The 16,296-nt window shown below is 35.6% G+C and overlaps 1 protein-coding gene across 6 annotated transcripts in view; it reads right to left on the bottom strand.

Annotated features, from left to right (window-relative positions):
* The window catches only part of lig (ubiquitin-associated protein-like lingerer), a 574,370-nt gene extending 561,944 nt beyond the window's left edge, over positions 1–12,426 (bottom strand). For 3 of the 6 annotated variants that reach the window (XM_090377981.1, XM_090377985.1, XM_090377986.1), the window contains exon 1: positions 12,121–12,253. The gene's annotated coding sequence lies outside the window, so the exon portion shown is untranslated. Of the gene's footprint in view, positions 1–11,593; positions 11,709–12,120; positions 12,254–12,292 lie in introns of those variants that run through there. The other 3 variants (XM_090377982.1, XM_090377983.1, XM_090377984.1) reach the window with 3 other exon arrangements.
* Between the last annotated feature and the right edge of the window lie 3,870 nt (positions 12,427–16,296).

The following is a 16,296-nucleotide window of genomic DNA, read 5'->3' as shown; positions in this document are numbered from 1 at the left end:
AACTACCAATAGGGGTAAAGGGAAGGGTTATTGCTTTCTCGTAAAGGCGACTACGATGGATTGAGACAGTATTTAAATTCTATACAGTGGGAACAACTGATAATGTTACCAACAGCAAATTCAAAATGGGAAGCATTCAAAGAACTTATCTTGGAAGCTACTAGGCTTTACATACCAACTAAGAAATACTGTTCAAGGTTTAGGCCTAAGTGGATGTCAGATGAACTATTGAGACATATGGCAGAGAAGAAAAATGCATGGGATACATACAAATTAACACGGGACACAAGCCTATGATAGATACAAGTTGATCTGTAACCAAGTTATACAAAGGGTACTAGGAAAGTTTTGCAATATGACGCAACAATGAATCACAGAAAGCTGCCTGTTGCTTCATGTTGAGACATGTTCATACGTGCATAGTAGCCGCCGCACCAAGTCGATGGGCTCAGCTATTCATTAGTGGTGAGAGTGTAAAGTGCTTGCGATGGCATCGTGGTCACGAAATGAGATAAGGACAGTTTTGCGGTATAATTTCGTGCGTGGTTTAACCATAGACCAGTGCTTAGAAGAAATGACTCTTGCACTAGATGATGATTGTCCACATCGTACAACGATATTCGGGTGGTATAGAGAATTCCAAAGGGGAAATTTCACTCTGGAGGATTCTGAGAGGCCGGGAAGGCCACAAACGTCAGTTACGGAGGAAAACGTTAATGCTGTGAGGAAAATGCTTGACGAAAACAGGCGAGTGACCTACCAACAGATAGAGGATACTTTGGGCCTAAATGCACCAGCAATTCGTTCGATTCTGCAAGATCATTTGCACGTGAAGAAACTTTGTTCTCTCTGCCGCATCAACTGACTGAAGAGCAGATGACACGACGTGTGACTTGGTGCCGGGAGATGTTAAAAAGTGTGATAAGGGACAATCTCGGTATGTGAACAACATCGTGACAGGTGACGAGACTTGGCTGTACTATTACGATCTGCCGACCAAGTCTCAAAACAAAGTTTGGGTCTTTGATGATGACGACACACCCGTAATTGTCAGAAAATCCCGATCTGTAAAGAAGAAAATGATAGCTGTATTTTTCAAATCGAGTGGAATTGTGGAACGTGTTGTTTTGGACACGCAGAAGACAGTCACAGCTAAGTGGTATACTGAACAATGCCTGCCTAAAGTCATCGGATCTATGAGGAACCTGCGGCCAAAGTCAAGAATGGACACCTGGTACCTCCATCACGATAATGCTGCAGCTCACCGCGCCAAAGCCTGCACCGAATATTTGACCACGACAGGACTGAAACTTCTCGAACACCCTCCCTACAGCCCAGACCTTGCTCCCTGCGACTTTGCACTGTTCCCGCATGTGAAAATGAAGCTAAAAGGGAGGCGGTTTTCCAGTGATGAGGACCTTCTACGGGCTTGGGACAACGAGTGTGCTTTACTCCCTAGTGAAACTTGGCAGAACTGGTTTAAAGATTGGTTTCGGAGGATGGAGAGGTGTATTGAATGTAGAGGAAATTACTTTGAAAAAATTAAATAAACAAAGCTGTATTGCAAAACTTTCCTAGTACCCTTTGTAAAGGAGGTTAGGCAGGCGAAGGCAGACTACAAGAAATCTTTGGCAAGGGATGCAAAGAAAAACAGCAAAGAGTTCTTTACTTATGTAAACTCTAGAAGGAAGGGGATGAATCAGATTGGTCCACTTGATATCGATGGGTCAACTGTTGATGATCCTGCTCAGGTAGCTAACAAACTAAATGAATATTTTGCATCGACATTCACACATGAGGAGTTATTCAGCGAGGGGAATGCCAGAGGTGTATTCAACTCTGGCAGTAAGCTAGAGAATCTTGTAATAACTGAGAGTAAAGTGAAGGAGAAATTGTTGAAGATAAATACAAGAAAGGCACCTTGGGTGGATGGGATCTATCCAGTTATATTAAAGGAGGCAGCAAAGGAGGTAAGCAAACCCTTAGCCATAATTATGAGAGCTTCCTTGGACTCAGGGGAAGTACCCATGGACTGGAGATGTGCAAATGTGACCGCAATTCACAAAGGAGGATCAAAGGGCAACAAGTAATTATAGACCTGTTAGTTTAACTTCTGTTCCTGGAAAATTAATGGAGGAACTGGTTAAAGAAGCACTGCAGGATCATCTAGACAAGACTTCAGTCATAGCTCAGACACAGCATGGTTTTGTTAAGGGGAAGTCTTGCCTGACCAATTTGATTGGATACTATGATGCAGTCACAAAAGAACTGGATGCAGGGAATAACTTTGATATTATATACTTGAATCTTAGAAAGGCTTTTGATACTGTTGCACATGGAAGACTGCTGCACAAATTGGAGCAGTGTGGCATTGAAGGCAAATTGCTGCTATGGATAAAGGGGTGGTTGATGGGGAGAAGACAGAGTGGTAATCAATGGACACTGCTCATCGTGGACTAATGTTATTAGTGGGGTCCCTCGGAGTTCAGTATTGGGTCCATTATTGTTTTCTGTATTTATAAATGATATTGATGATGGTATATCAAGCTTAATGTCCAAGTTTGCAGATGATACGAAGGTTGGCAGGGTTGTCAAGGACACTACGCTACTGCAACAAGATCTGGAAAAGTTGAGCAGATGGGCTGAGAGGTGGCAAATGAAGTTTAACATTGACAAATGTAAAGTACTACATATGGGAAACAGCAACCCCAGAGCAACGTATCAACTCTGTGGTACTACACTGACAGTGGTAGAGAATTAAAGGGACCTGGGGGTGGTTGTGCAGGCAGATATGAAGTTTTCTGAGCAGTGCAGACGGGCTACAAGAGTAGCTCACGGTGTATTGTCGATGATATATAGGAATTTTTCTAGCAGGGATAAGGAGGTGATTATTCCCTTGTATAAGGCAATGGTCAGACCAAACCTAGAGTACTGCATACAGGTCTGGAGGCCTCATTTCAAAAAGGATGTAGAGATGCTGGAACGAGTACAGAGAAGGGCAACAAGATTAGTGAATGGAACAAAGGGGTGCGCTTACGAAGAAAGGCTTAAGTTTTGCAAATTAGTGTCTGGAGACTAGGCACCGGCGAGGTGATCTGATAGAGGTGTATAAAGCCTTGAATGGTTTGAGCATGCTCAATGCTGATGGGATTCTTCCTCTTGCTCAGAATAATCACCTGAGAGGGCATAAATTCAAATTGAGGAAAGACAGATGCAGGATAGATGTGCGGAAATTTGCCTTTAGCCAGCGGGTGGTTGGTTGGTGGACACTGCTCATCGTGGACTAATGTTATTAGTGGGGTCCCTCGGAGTTCAGTATTGGGTCCATTATTGTTTTCTGTATTTATAAATGATATTGATGATGGTATATCAAGCTTAATGTCCAAGTTTGCAGATGATACGAAGGTTGGCAGGGTTGTCAAGGACACTACGCTACTGCAACAAGATCTGGAAAAGTTGAGCAGATGGGCTGAGAGGTGGCAAATGAAGTTTAACATTGACAAATGTAAAGTACTACATATGGGAAACAGCAACCCCAGAGCAACGTATCAACTCTGTGGTACTACACTGACAGTGGTAGAGAATTAAAGGGACCTGGGGGTGGTTGTGCAGGCAGATATGAAGTTTTCTGAGCAGTGCAGACGGGCTACAAGAGTAGCTCACGGTGTATTGTCGATGATATATAGGAATTTTTCTAGCAGGGATAAGGAGGTGATTATTCCCTTGTATAAGGCAATGGTCAGACCAAACCTAGAGTACTGCATACAGGTCTGGAGGCCTCATTTCAAAAAGGATGTAGAGATGCTGGAACGAGTACAGAGAAGGGCAACAAGATTAGTGAATGGAACAAAGGGGTGCGCTTACGAAGAAAGGCTTAAGTTTTGCAAATTAGTGTCTGGAGACTAGGCACCGGCGAGGTGATCTGATAGAGGTGTATAAAGCCTTGAATGGTTTGAGCATGCTCAATGCTGATGGGATTCTTCCTCTTGCTCAGAATAATCACCTGAGAGGGCATAAATTCAAATTGAGGAAAGACAGATGCAGGATAGATGTGCGGAAATTTGCCTTTAGCCAGCGGGTGGTTGGTTGGTGGAATAGACTTCCATCCCTTGTCATGGAAGTTGATAGCCTAAATAAGTTTAAGGCTCAGCTGGACAGGTATTTCGAACGAACAGAGGGATGAAGTGGAAGTGGTTATTTTTTATTTATTTATTTATTTATTTATTTTTTTTTTTTTTTGGTTGATGCTGCATAAGCTTTCTTTCTTGCATCAAATGCCTCTACTAATGCTAATGCTAAAATGCTTCATGATTTGAAAAAGCAAAAAGGCATTAGCACACTTTTCAAAGAAACCTAATAAAATTTACATCCATGAAATCATTTTAAAACATCAAACTAACATTGTCAATAAAAAAAAAAAAAAAAAAAAATTTAAATGCTTTTAAAAATATAACATCTAGACAATAGCATGATGCTCATTTGAGTCTACATCTAGTTCAGAATACAAAGAAATAGTGCCAAACTGCTTTGCAAAGGACCCTAAGTTAGACCTCCATATACAACCCTTTTTTTTTAAATATGGGTAAGCATTTACCTAAGCTCTTCTTATTATGAATATTAGCAATTAGCACACTAAATATTACCACAGCTCTTTACATATAAATTATATATAGCAAACTATGCTGCAATGATCTCTCTTTCATAAAATTATCTTTTCTCTCTAGATGCCACACATTGAAAGGGAAAAGATGAAACAAGAGTGAAATTTATCAATTCCATACAACTTTTACAGAGTATAGAAAAATTACATCTATTTACAATGAACAAGAATGTATGTAATTGGTATACATATAATGAATAAGAATCAAAACAAATTTAAAGACAGCACCGTTTTAAGCTTAGTTATTACACTAAATAACAAAAGAAAAAAAAGTTTGTTTATATTTAACTGTTTCTTATATTTTTCTTATCCAACTGTTTCTTATCCAAGTGTCATCAGTTTTTCTCTGGTGTCAATACTCTAGAAGCAATTCAAGTTTTCTCATTTTTGCAACATTTATATGCATTACATAAGTGCATACAAATAATGTGACATAAAAGAGCTTATTGTATTTACAAATTAAGTTGGGGTTTCTTTTTATGGTGTTAGTTCTCTCCAGACTAATTCTGCTACGTTTGAATATTACACATATCTAATGAGGTGAAGCATAACATCACTGGCAGCACCAAGCTTTAAGTTTTCCAGTGCACATGAAGCACTATTTTGGAATGCCTATGGTTTATCGAGACAAGTTGTTAGCACCTAATTTCTGCTTTGCTAGTTTCTGGCCAACATTAGAGGGTTGGTTTCATGGTAAGCATAGACCTTTTGTAATGTCCCAAATATGAATAGAACCCATAAATCATCATGCCAACAGCTACATCTACTATGGTGGATGTATCAACTAAAGTCTACAGATCAAAAGCTTTTGTATATTTCAACATATCAACCTCTATTACTCTGGTACCAAATAATGAATACCTGCCAATTCTCAGTCTATCTTAAGAGAAGCCTTCAGAATTGAATGATGTACATGGTGAACAGGATAACTGGAATATCATCTGAGAAGTCTGTTAAAGAAAATCAAATTTCCCTAATCAGCAAGAATTAAAAAATTTAATGAAAGACCTGGAGCTAGCCAAATCCAATATAGAGCATAAGAGTGGAATACACTGAATTCCAATGTAAGGCTTCCACATACATCCATATGTATGTGGAAGCCTTTGTGCTATTGTTATGATTAGACTGGTCTTGATGAAGAAATTGATATTAATCAAAATACAGAAAAGTGGATCTTTTCATAGACAGTTGAATCAAAATAAAAGTTTCAAAGCTGTGCTGCCTCAACAATGGGAATATACACCCATCAGTTCTGTTATATTTAATATTACCATTTATATGGAAAACTAAATAAATTAGCATTAGGGAAGATCAACTATGACCAGTGTGTATGTGTGATGTCTCTGGAAACTTCAATATGCTGGAGTTACTTTTTTTTTTTTTTTATGCGAACCCCAAACACGAGAGGTATTAGAACCCATAGTACTTAGTACCGTGCTTGGGTTAAAACCAACACGCAAAACTCAGAAGTTTGCGTGTTGGTTTCACTAATTTCCCTTGCTTTCTTTGCCTCAAACAGCAAGGCAGTAGCTCAACAGTACAAAAGAAAATAGACCTTCAGAATTCAGTTGCTGCATGGCAATCAATGCAGTAAACAATCTCAGTTCCCAGAAAGCCTTGCTTTCACTGCTCCAATATGAAGCCAGGACAGGTCAAACAATTTCTTAAAGAACTACATCCTCAAGGTTTAAAGAACTACATCCTTCAAGCATATACAATGTTTCTAAACTTGTCTAACACAAAAATCAAAATATGGCATTATTGGTCCACAAGTTTGCAGAGTATAAGCAGATGTTGGCTTCAGAAGAAATGGAAGGCAAAATGACTGATAGCAAATGAAATGGCTGGCAGTCACCTTACATTGTATGAATGGCTTTCTTGGTAACAGTGAGGGAAAATTATGAAATTCTAGTTGGCAAGTTAATTTAAAATTATGCAAATAAGAGATGCAGAAAGTTTAACTCCACTGCAGTCTTGGTTATGATTCTACTAGGAATAAAAATTAGTTAACTTATGAGGAAGCATTAGAGTAGTGCCCACTCTACATTTATAATGCCATTTCACTTTTAATAACAAATTCAGTAAATGATGGTTTTTATGAAAATATGCATACCATTTTCAATTAAGAAAAATTTACAATGAGATAAAAAAAATCAAATATTTTCAGATGCTGTTAAAACTGCATACTAGCTGTAAATTTTTTTTGTCAGAAGAATTTATTCCCAATTGGATATATATCAATAATAATCAAAATTATGATATTAAGGTAATTTGGCCACAGCTAATAAATAATTTTATATTAAGATAAGGAAGAAGTCTATTCTGTCTAAGTAGCACATAAAAAAGAAGCTATTCTAATAACCAAGTGCAAAACTCATTAAACTGTAAAAATAAATTTAATTAATAAACTCAGTGTTCAAATTAACTACTTAAGCCTATATCTCCTTTGATGCTGATGTGGGATTTACTTAAAGATATAATTACCATCAGGGATAAAGGAAAGGGTTTTTGCTTCAGTAAAGGTGAATACAGTAGTCTCAGACAGTTTTTAAATTCTGTACAGTAGGATCAACTGACGATGTTACCAACAGTAAATTCTAAGTGGGAAGCATTCAGGGAATTAATCATGGATGCTACTAAAAGTTTCATACCTATTAAGAAATACTGTTCAAGGTTTAGGACTAAATGGTTATCAAATGAACTAATCACACTCGTGACAGAGAACAAAAATGCATGGGATGCATATAAATTATCAAGCGACTCAGAAGCCTATGGCAGATATAAGCTAGTCTGTAATCAGGTCACAAAGGGGGTTTGGCAGGCGAAGGCAGATTACGAGAAATCTTTGGCAAAAGATGCTAAGACAAACAGCAAGGATTTCTTTACCTAATAAACTCTAAAAGGAAGGGGATGAATCTGATTGGTCCACTTGATATCGATGGTTCCACTGTTGATGATTCTACTCAGATAGAAACAAACTGAACGAGTATTTTGCATCAACATTCACAAGAGGAGTTAAGGTTTGAAAATGGCAGAAGGTTATCAAATTGTAAAAGGGTGCTTAACGATTTTGTAATAACTGAGAGCAAAGTGGAGGAGAAATTGTTGAAATTAAACATAAGAAAGGCACCTGGGGTGGATGTGATCTATCCAGTTATATTAAAGGAGGTGGCAAAGCAACTAAGCAAACCATTAGCCATAATTATGAGAGCATCCTTGGACTCAAGGGAGGTCCCTACGGACTGGAGATGTGCATATGTATCCCCAATTCACAAAGGGGGATTGATGGATGACACGAGTAATTACAGACCAGTTAGTTTAACTTCTGTTCCGGGTAAAATAATGGAGTCACTGGTTTAAGATGCATTGCAGGATCATCTAGACAAGACTGCAGCAATAATTCAGACACAGGATGGATTTCTTAAGGGAAAGTCTTATCTGACAAATTTGATAGGATATTATGATGTGGTTACAAAGGAACTGGATGCAAAAAATAATTTTGATATCATATATTTGGATTTCAGGAAAGCTTTTGACACTGTTACGCATGGAAGACTACTGTACAAATTGGAGCAGAATGGTATTAAGGGTAAATTGCTACAATGGATAAAAGGATGGTTGAGTGGGAGAAGACAGAGAGTGGTAATTAATGGGTGCTGCTCTTCATGGACTAATGTTATTAGTGGAGTCCCACAGGGTTCGATGTTGGGTCCACTGTTGTTTTGAATATTTATCAATGATATTGATGAAGGTATATCAGGCTTAGTGTCAAAGTTTGCAGATGATACAAAGGTTGGCAGGGTTGTTATTAATGACAGTAATGGCAGTGTGCTACTGCAACAGGATCTAGATAATTTGGGCAGATGGGTAAGAAGTGGCAACTGAAGTTTAACCTTGACAAATGCAAAGTACTGCATATGGGTAGAAGTAACCCCATAGAAACGTACCAACTGTGTGGTACTACACTTAAGGTGGTAGAAAATTAAAAATACCTGGGAGTAATTGTGCAGTCAGATATGAAGTTTTGTGAGCAATGCAGACAGGGGGTTTTGTCAATGATATATAGGAATTTTGCTAGCAGGGAAAAGGAGGTGATTGTCCCTGTGTATAAGGCAATGGTCAGACCACACCTTGAGTACTGCATACAGGTCTGGAGGCCTCATTTTAGGAAGGATGTAGATTTGCTTGAGCATGTACAGAGCAGGGCAACAAGATTGGTGAGGGAAATGAAGGGATCCTCTTACCAGAGGCTTAAGTTCTGCAAATTGCAGTGGCTGGAGACTAGGCACCTGCGCGGTGATCTGATTGAGGTGTATAAGGCCTTGAATGGGTTGAGCACGCTGCATTCTGATGGGATCCTTCCACTTGTTCAGATTACGAACTTAAGGGGGCATAAATTCAAATTAAGAAAAGACAGATGTAGAATAGATGTGCGGAAATTTGCCTTTAGCCAGCGGGTGGTTAATTGCTGGAACAAACTTTCATCTGTCTTTGTGGAAGTTGATATGTTAAATAAATTTAAGGAGGAACTGGACAGGATTTGGAGGGAATGGTGTGATTTTTTTTTTTTTTTTTTGGCTGATACTACATAAGCTCATACACTTGCTTTCTTGCATCACATGCTACTACTACTATCTCAACATAAATCAAGACAACTAAATATTCTTTTCACACATGTCCACTAATCAAATATAAATTACCGCTCACTTGATATGCATATATAAGTAGTAATTGTACACTGTAATGATTATTTCAGATTTTCAATGAACAAAAAATAAAGCACACATGAACAAGCATAAATAATGAACGAAAAATATTGCAACAAGAAAACCTGAAAAAGTACAGTACAAAACAATATTTTTACCAAAAATAATAGGCATAACAAAATGACAAAATAACAAATTAAATTAAATAAAAAAATAGTAGCAATTAAATTAGTATCTCTTTATACCAAGTGCAAAATACTAACATAAGCAGATACCAAAATCTTGTACCACCACCGAACTCTCATGTAAATACAATACTCAAATCATGAATTGCAAAAAAGTCTGGGCCATTTTTAGAGTGTAATACAGCCAGTAATACATTCAATTTTCACAACATTGAATAGAAAGGAAAACAAAACAATTGGCAATTTCTAAAATTTGACATTCATAAATTTTCTGATATATTTCTATTTTCTAAACATGTCAAATATTTTCCTTAGTTACAACTGTTAATATGTGAAGGACTATTCTAAAACAAAATAACACTCTTACGGGTTCTTTTTATAAATTGCCTATTCAAGCAATTAAAAAAACCAGAAAAACTTTTTTCAACGATAGCAAGGGGCTCACATCTGGTAAGTATGGGCTTGGCACACCCGTTGTCCTGAGCTGGATATCATCATTCTTCTCTTTCAACTTCTGGTTCTCTCTCACACAGGGTAACTCAGATTTTTTTTTTTTTTTTTTTGGCTGGTGCAGCATAAGCCTCAGGCTTCCTTGCACCATATGGCTAATAATAATAATCATCTGTCTTACACATTAATTTAGTATTTAAGCTACTATACTAAGTGTTGTGGTTGTTTTACAAATAATGTTTTGCAACTGCCTACCTTTGTCATAATGAGACTCAAAATAAATGCTCTTTACTGTATGACAGAAATTTAACACTTTTGTTGTACAATCCTTTCATGACAAGAAAAAAAGGCCAGGGGTCATACTATAATAATTAAGTACTGTAACTCTAAAAATATACAATATAAAATTACTATATTAATGGGTGTATTCTAAAATATACCTTTAAATATGTAAAAAATATTACTTATCATTATAATATTCACTAATTCTCGAGACATGGCTCTTTTTTGAATTAAAATGTATTTATATTTGTGAAACAAATTAGTTTTCATATCTTTATATTAACTTAACCTGGTTTTAAAATACAACCTATAGCTTGACAATCTACAGAAAGAAAAACTGCTAACCAGCATGTAATTCATTTAACGTTGTTCGTAATTGAAAATGAAAACTAAAAGCCATTTTTTTTTTTGGAACAGAATTCCTTGTAATCTACAGCTAGTGACATTGGGGAATATCATTTCACTGCAACACAACAGTATCTCCAAATTCTGTGAAGGCAAGCTTTCAATAGGCTCTAGTGGTAACAGAGAAAAGACAATGAAAACCAATATATGAATTGTAATGCTGATTCACTAATCCTTAAGTCATCAAAAAATACTTTATGCATCATTACCATACTTTTCATCAAAATGTCATCCTTTCACCAGTCCATCATTACAAATGTTTTAAGTAAAATAAAATGTACCAGAATTTTTTTTAACCACAAATTTAAAATTTGGGATAGCATACATCACCTAATAATGTGTAATCAACAACTAACATATACTATGCTAAGCATATACACACAACTAAATCCTCATGATTAATTTGGCTGAAATAACTTATGCAAACAGTGAATTCATTTCATACATTTCAATAAATTCAATAAAATGCGACCAAATGGCAATATGTTTCAATTATACAACATAGCGGGGTACTGATATATGTTTTTCAGTATATGTTAAGAAAATTTAAGCCATTTTATTCTTAAATTACAAGAGTTTACAAAAAAAACATTGATTTGAAGTCTTACCAGACTTCAAATCAATGTTTTTTTTTGGTCGTTGTTTTTTAACAAGGCTCGAACTGTGTTAAAAAAAGAGAAGTAATGGTGATTGAAACCGCAATTCATTTCATGATAAAATGCAGAGATACACTTACAGGAATTACACCAAATTGTCATTCTATAAGTTACTTAAACAATAATTTCGTTTATGTTATAAGTATGCCAGCCAAATTTTCTGCATAACACTCGTAAGGGTCAAATGCCTTAAACAATAAGTTGCGATAGAATCATTAAAATGAATTAAAATTAGTATAATTCCCTTACACATGATTATCAGACTTTCACTGGTTCTAAGACTTAATCACAAAAGGAGCATTTATAATTATTCTCATTCGATACCTTCCTATATGGAAACACTTTGCATTGCTTTACTCTCAATATCATCGACTTAAAAACACGGAGCGTTGCCATCGAAGCCCTAACTGGGTGAGCTTTGAATTACTTACGAAACTGAAACAATAGAGACGTGAAGCAAACTTGGAAGAGTACCTTCCTATTTAATACTTTAGAACAAAATTCGTTTTATTTCCTTTCAAATCAAATATATCACTATTTTTTAAACAGACTTGAAAACATAACGTGAACTAAAAGAATAACAAACTCTTGGTTTTAAGACTAACAATGCTTAACACATCGTGCCTTTAACATTTACATTAGTGCAAGTTTATAACAGATGATATTAGAGATAAAACTGTATCACCTCGAAAGATGTAAGTAAACATCTTTGAAAGTAAAATATATTATTATCTACACATATATATATATTTAAACGAAAGGTACTTCATACTAACTTGAACACAGCATTACAAAGCCTAAATTTGAATGATGGACTACCAGCGCTACAAAAACGAAGGATAATATCACACACAGACAAAAAAAAATGTGCACTTAGAGTACAAAATATTTTGGTATTAAATTTGACTTTCGGCAAAGAAAGATACTTAAACAAGGAAAATGGATTACTTAAAAATTGATTAATCCACCCTAAATTCCACCATCTATTTCTATTTTACCTGGGAATTGCACTCACAAAAACTTCATTGGTCACGTGATCACGGGTGATCGCGCCGCCATTATATATATGACATCACAGTTCTGACGCCTGAACCATTAATGGGATTCGCCATATTAAATCAATATAAGAAATAATTTTCAATATTACAGTTAGTTCAACTCGTATACAAAAATATCGTATATTTTTATGTATTACTTAAAACATATCACAAGTAGTATATAATCATTCAACTCAGTAATATTGTAATTAACTTATGAACGCATACATCTTGTAGCAAATCGTAGTCAATTAGTATATTTATTTAAATATCTGAACAGCTTCAATATCTCACCAGCGGACTAATGGCACGTAAAAAAACCTTCAAGTTCGATTGTTACCAATGTTTCTGATTTAAGAAGTCGAGTAACATCGCAACCTTAAACCAAATGGGAAAAAAGATCAAAATAATTTATACCATTTTGTTTATTTCAATAGAAATTTACCATTTTAATCTATTGAGTGATATTTTACTCGAAAGTTAATTTCGTACATTAAATTTTCAATATTTATATAGGATTTTCTTCGGCACTGGTATGAGTAGTTCGAGAGTTGAGAATTCCATTTCTTGTAAAAGGTGATTCATCTGTACCCAGAACATGGCGGTCACAGGCGAGATTAGCATGGTTTTTTCTCCCAGAAACTAGGGGTTTTCGTCCAAAAAAAACAGAAAATCGACCTCAGAACACACGTAAATTTATAGACAATATACACGAAACAAGATGGCCTTAGTTGCTGATGCTCCTAAAAACCCAACAACAACAACTGAGTCAGTGTCTCAGAACATGGCTGAGAAATTAAAGATCAAGGGTACATCGCAAAATATGCTGCTACTAATAGTGTCTGCCTTTATTTATATCTTGTAGAAACAATTCTAATACATGTGAACTGTGTAGAATTGTCGTGCCTCCAAAGCCCTCCATACTTTCAGATGGAACCTTTATTCTACCTGAAAACCTTCTTGTACTTGTGTTAGGAGCTACTTGTAGAGCCAGAAATATTTGTACCTTAATTAACATTTGCAGTACGTCGAAATCTCCCACCGCCAGAGTTTACTAGTAATGGCTTCAGCGTACCTGTCTCAGTCGATCTCCACAGCGCATATAACTGACAATTTTTACGATACGAGTTGGAAATTTTTCACTATATCTGCGAAACGCAACTTCGAAACTCTTATGAAACTGGCCATAAATTAAAATAATATCAATTACCCAGGCAAAAAGTAAACAGATCTGCCTCTTTGTTAATGACATTTTAACAAAATTGAAACTCAAGTAGTAGCCACGTTGGTACAACTGGTATTTACTCCACAACACCGATTAATCACAAATGAGTAATTGATATAAGTCATGTAGTAAAATAACACAATTCGTGTCAGTGTTGGTACGTATGTTCTGTACTGTTCAAAGCCCACTTTACACACTGATGTTTTTATGATATAAATTTAAACTTGAAAATACTTTGCCATTTTTTACAGTTTCGTCATTTTTGATTAAAATTTAATAACCCGGAACTGCTTTTGAGGTTGTTTTTTTTCGTGCTCTTACATTTGTTCATTGCAATTTTAAAACACTGATATGGGCATGTATGTGAGTAGAGAGTTGGCTGTTGTCAATTAATAGGGTGAAAAGTGCAGCAATAGGAATTCTAAGTCAATAAGAAGAAAAGTAAATCACGTATAATATGAATAAATGCAATTACCTGCTAAGACTAAAATGGAGCATTAATAAGAATTTACTGCTGTAATAAATTCACTAGAGTTTGTTAGGAAGGTACTCAGATACAAAGGGTTAAGGTAAAGTAAAGTCAATTAGAGGTTAAGGTAATGAACAAATTTATTTCGTATGGTTTCATTAAATCTGTTACAGTTTTTCAAAAAAAGAAATTAAGTGTTCTGTCTTTCAGTGCCCTACGAACATGAAAATCTCGGCATTCAGACGCCCAAATTCTATTTATCATTTATCAGTAATAAGTTACAAGATTAAGCAATTTGTGATTAAGTATGGACACATTACCTGTGCAAATATGGGCTATGACTTCAAGTGTACAGTATGTTATCCAAAAAAGGAGCAGGCAGAGCCTAAAAATTTTGGAGTATATGCATCTTAATTAATTTTATTGTTCAAAAACAATATTAATTCATATTGCTGCTCCAAAATAAAATTGAAACATATTATTACACCAAAATATATTGCAGCGTTCCAACAAATAAATTTATCTAACCAGAGGATCGAAGGTACATTGACAATGTCTTACAACTGGCTTTAGCCATCCAGGATTTTAGAATAATACGACTCGGGTTTTCTCAGATTTCCACAAGTAATGTTATCAGCCAATTCAAGGAAAACGACAAAAGAAATTAAATTAAAGAGCGAGCGTCTATACTTAACCAGGGTAGAACAGCAGCACTGAATCCAGAAAAATATAAACTGCAACCTGAAACAACACAAAGAAACTAGTTTGTTTGTTTTTTTTGTTGATGCTGCATAAGCTTGCTTTCTTGCATCGTATGCAAGAAAGTAAGCTTATGCTAATGATAACTATGCTCATGCACACTTTCCAATCAAAAGGCAGATTTTAATAGTCCATTATAGTTTTTAGTTTTAGTTTTACTATATTGATGTAAACTCCTCTTATTATTTCACAAATAGTCCATTATAGATAGATAATAGCAAAAAAAAGGGGAGAAGAATGATGACATCAACAATTGCGTCAGGAGGCACGTTGCTATGAATTCACAAATGGTCAGAGTCTGCCATGGACTTCTTATTGAAAGTGGAACACAATTTCCTTAAACGACCAAAAATGGCATAAGAAACTGAAAACATTTGCTTAAATATGACGATATCCTCAAAAACAAAACAAAACAAAAAAAAATTAATATAACTTGAACCGTTAGCAGTAAACTTTAGAGACCAAAAAAAATTAAATGAAAGTAAATTAAGTTAAAAGACAAATTGAATCATTCATAGCAGCGAAATGGCCTCCCAACGATTATGCTACTGTGGTTCCCACAAACTTTCTTTTTTTTCTTATTATTCTTATGTAGCGGATGTCACTATTTATTTTTCGTTTTCTGCGTGGGTTTAGTATTAGTAGTAGAGAAAAATGTGCAATGAAGCAAGTTTATATGGAGCCCGTAAAACAAATCCCTCATCTACACATCCCTTCTAACAATTTGTTTAATCCTTCCTATTAAAACTACACACTTCGAGAACACTAGGCTGAAATTTGTTCCAAGAATCGATTACCATCTGCTGAAAAAAAAATTTCTGATAGCTCCTGCAGCCATCGATGTTTCAACTTAATTTTTCACCCCAGGCGTTTCGGACGAAGACTTCATCTAGAATTTTCAAAACAATCCAAATTTCTATGACTGAATTGTCACTAGAGTTGGATGTTCGGAATTTCAGTATGACTCAGAAACGAAGCGTAAGGACTTGAAAATCATCACCAAGGTCCAAACATTTCATGTCCAGAAGTCCAGGGTCAAGCAAATTCTGATCATGTTTTTCGACAAATAGGGTGTGCCGATCATGTTTTTCGACAAATCAAGTACAAATTTCTTGCGAGATAAAGGCATTCCATTTTTTCCATTTATTTGTAAACACAATTATTACATATATATATATATATATATATATATACAATATTTACAAAAAAAATATATATATACAATTTTATATACATTAACATTCTCGTTACACATATATAAGACATATTATATCCCCTGGTGCCCTTCTTATGTATATCCCAGAGTCAAGAGTGGCTCCTAGGCAAAAAAAAAATTACTCTATTAGGGTTACCCGTAAATGATTACATTAACCCGTATTCGTGTCTATAAATTGCGTGTGTTCTCTGGTCGATTTGCCTGGTTTGCTGGACGAAAAAACCTCAGTTTCTGAGGGAAAAAAAC

Source organism: Mastigoproctus giganteus, chromosome 7 (genome assembly GCF_048544385.1).
Source record: "Mastigoproctus giganteus isolate SK-2022 chromosome 7, ASM4854438v1, whole genome shotgun sequence".
Lineage (NCBI taxonomy): Eukaryota > Metazoa > Arthropoda > Arachnida > Uropygi > Thelyphonidae > Mastigoproctus > Mastigoproctus giganteus.
The sequence above is the reverse complement of the archived record's forward strand: the minus strand, read 5'-3'. Positions and strand labels throughout refer to the sequence as shown.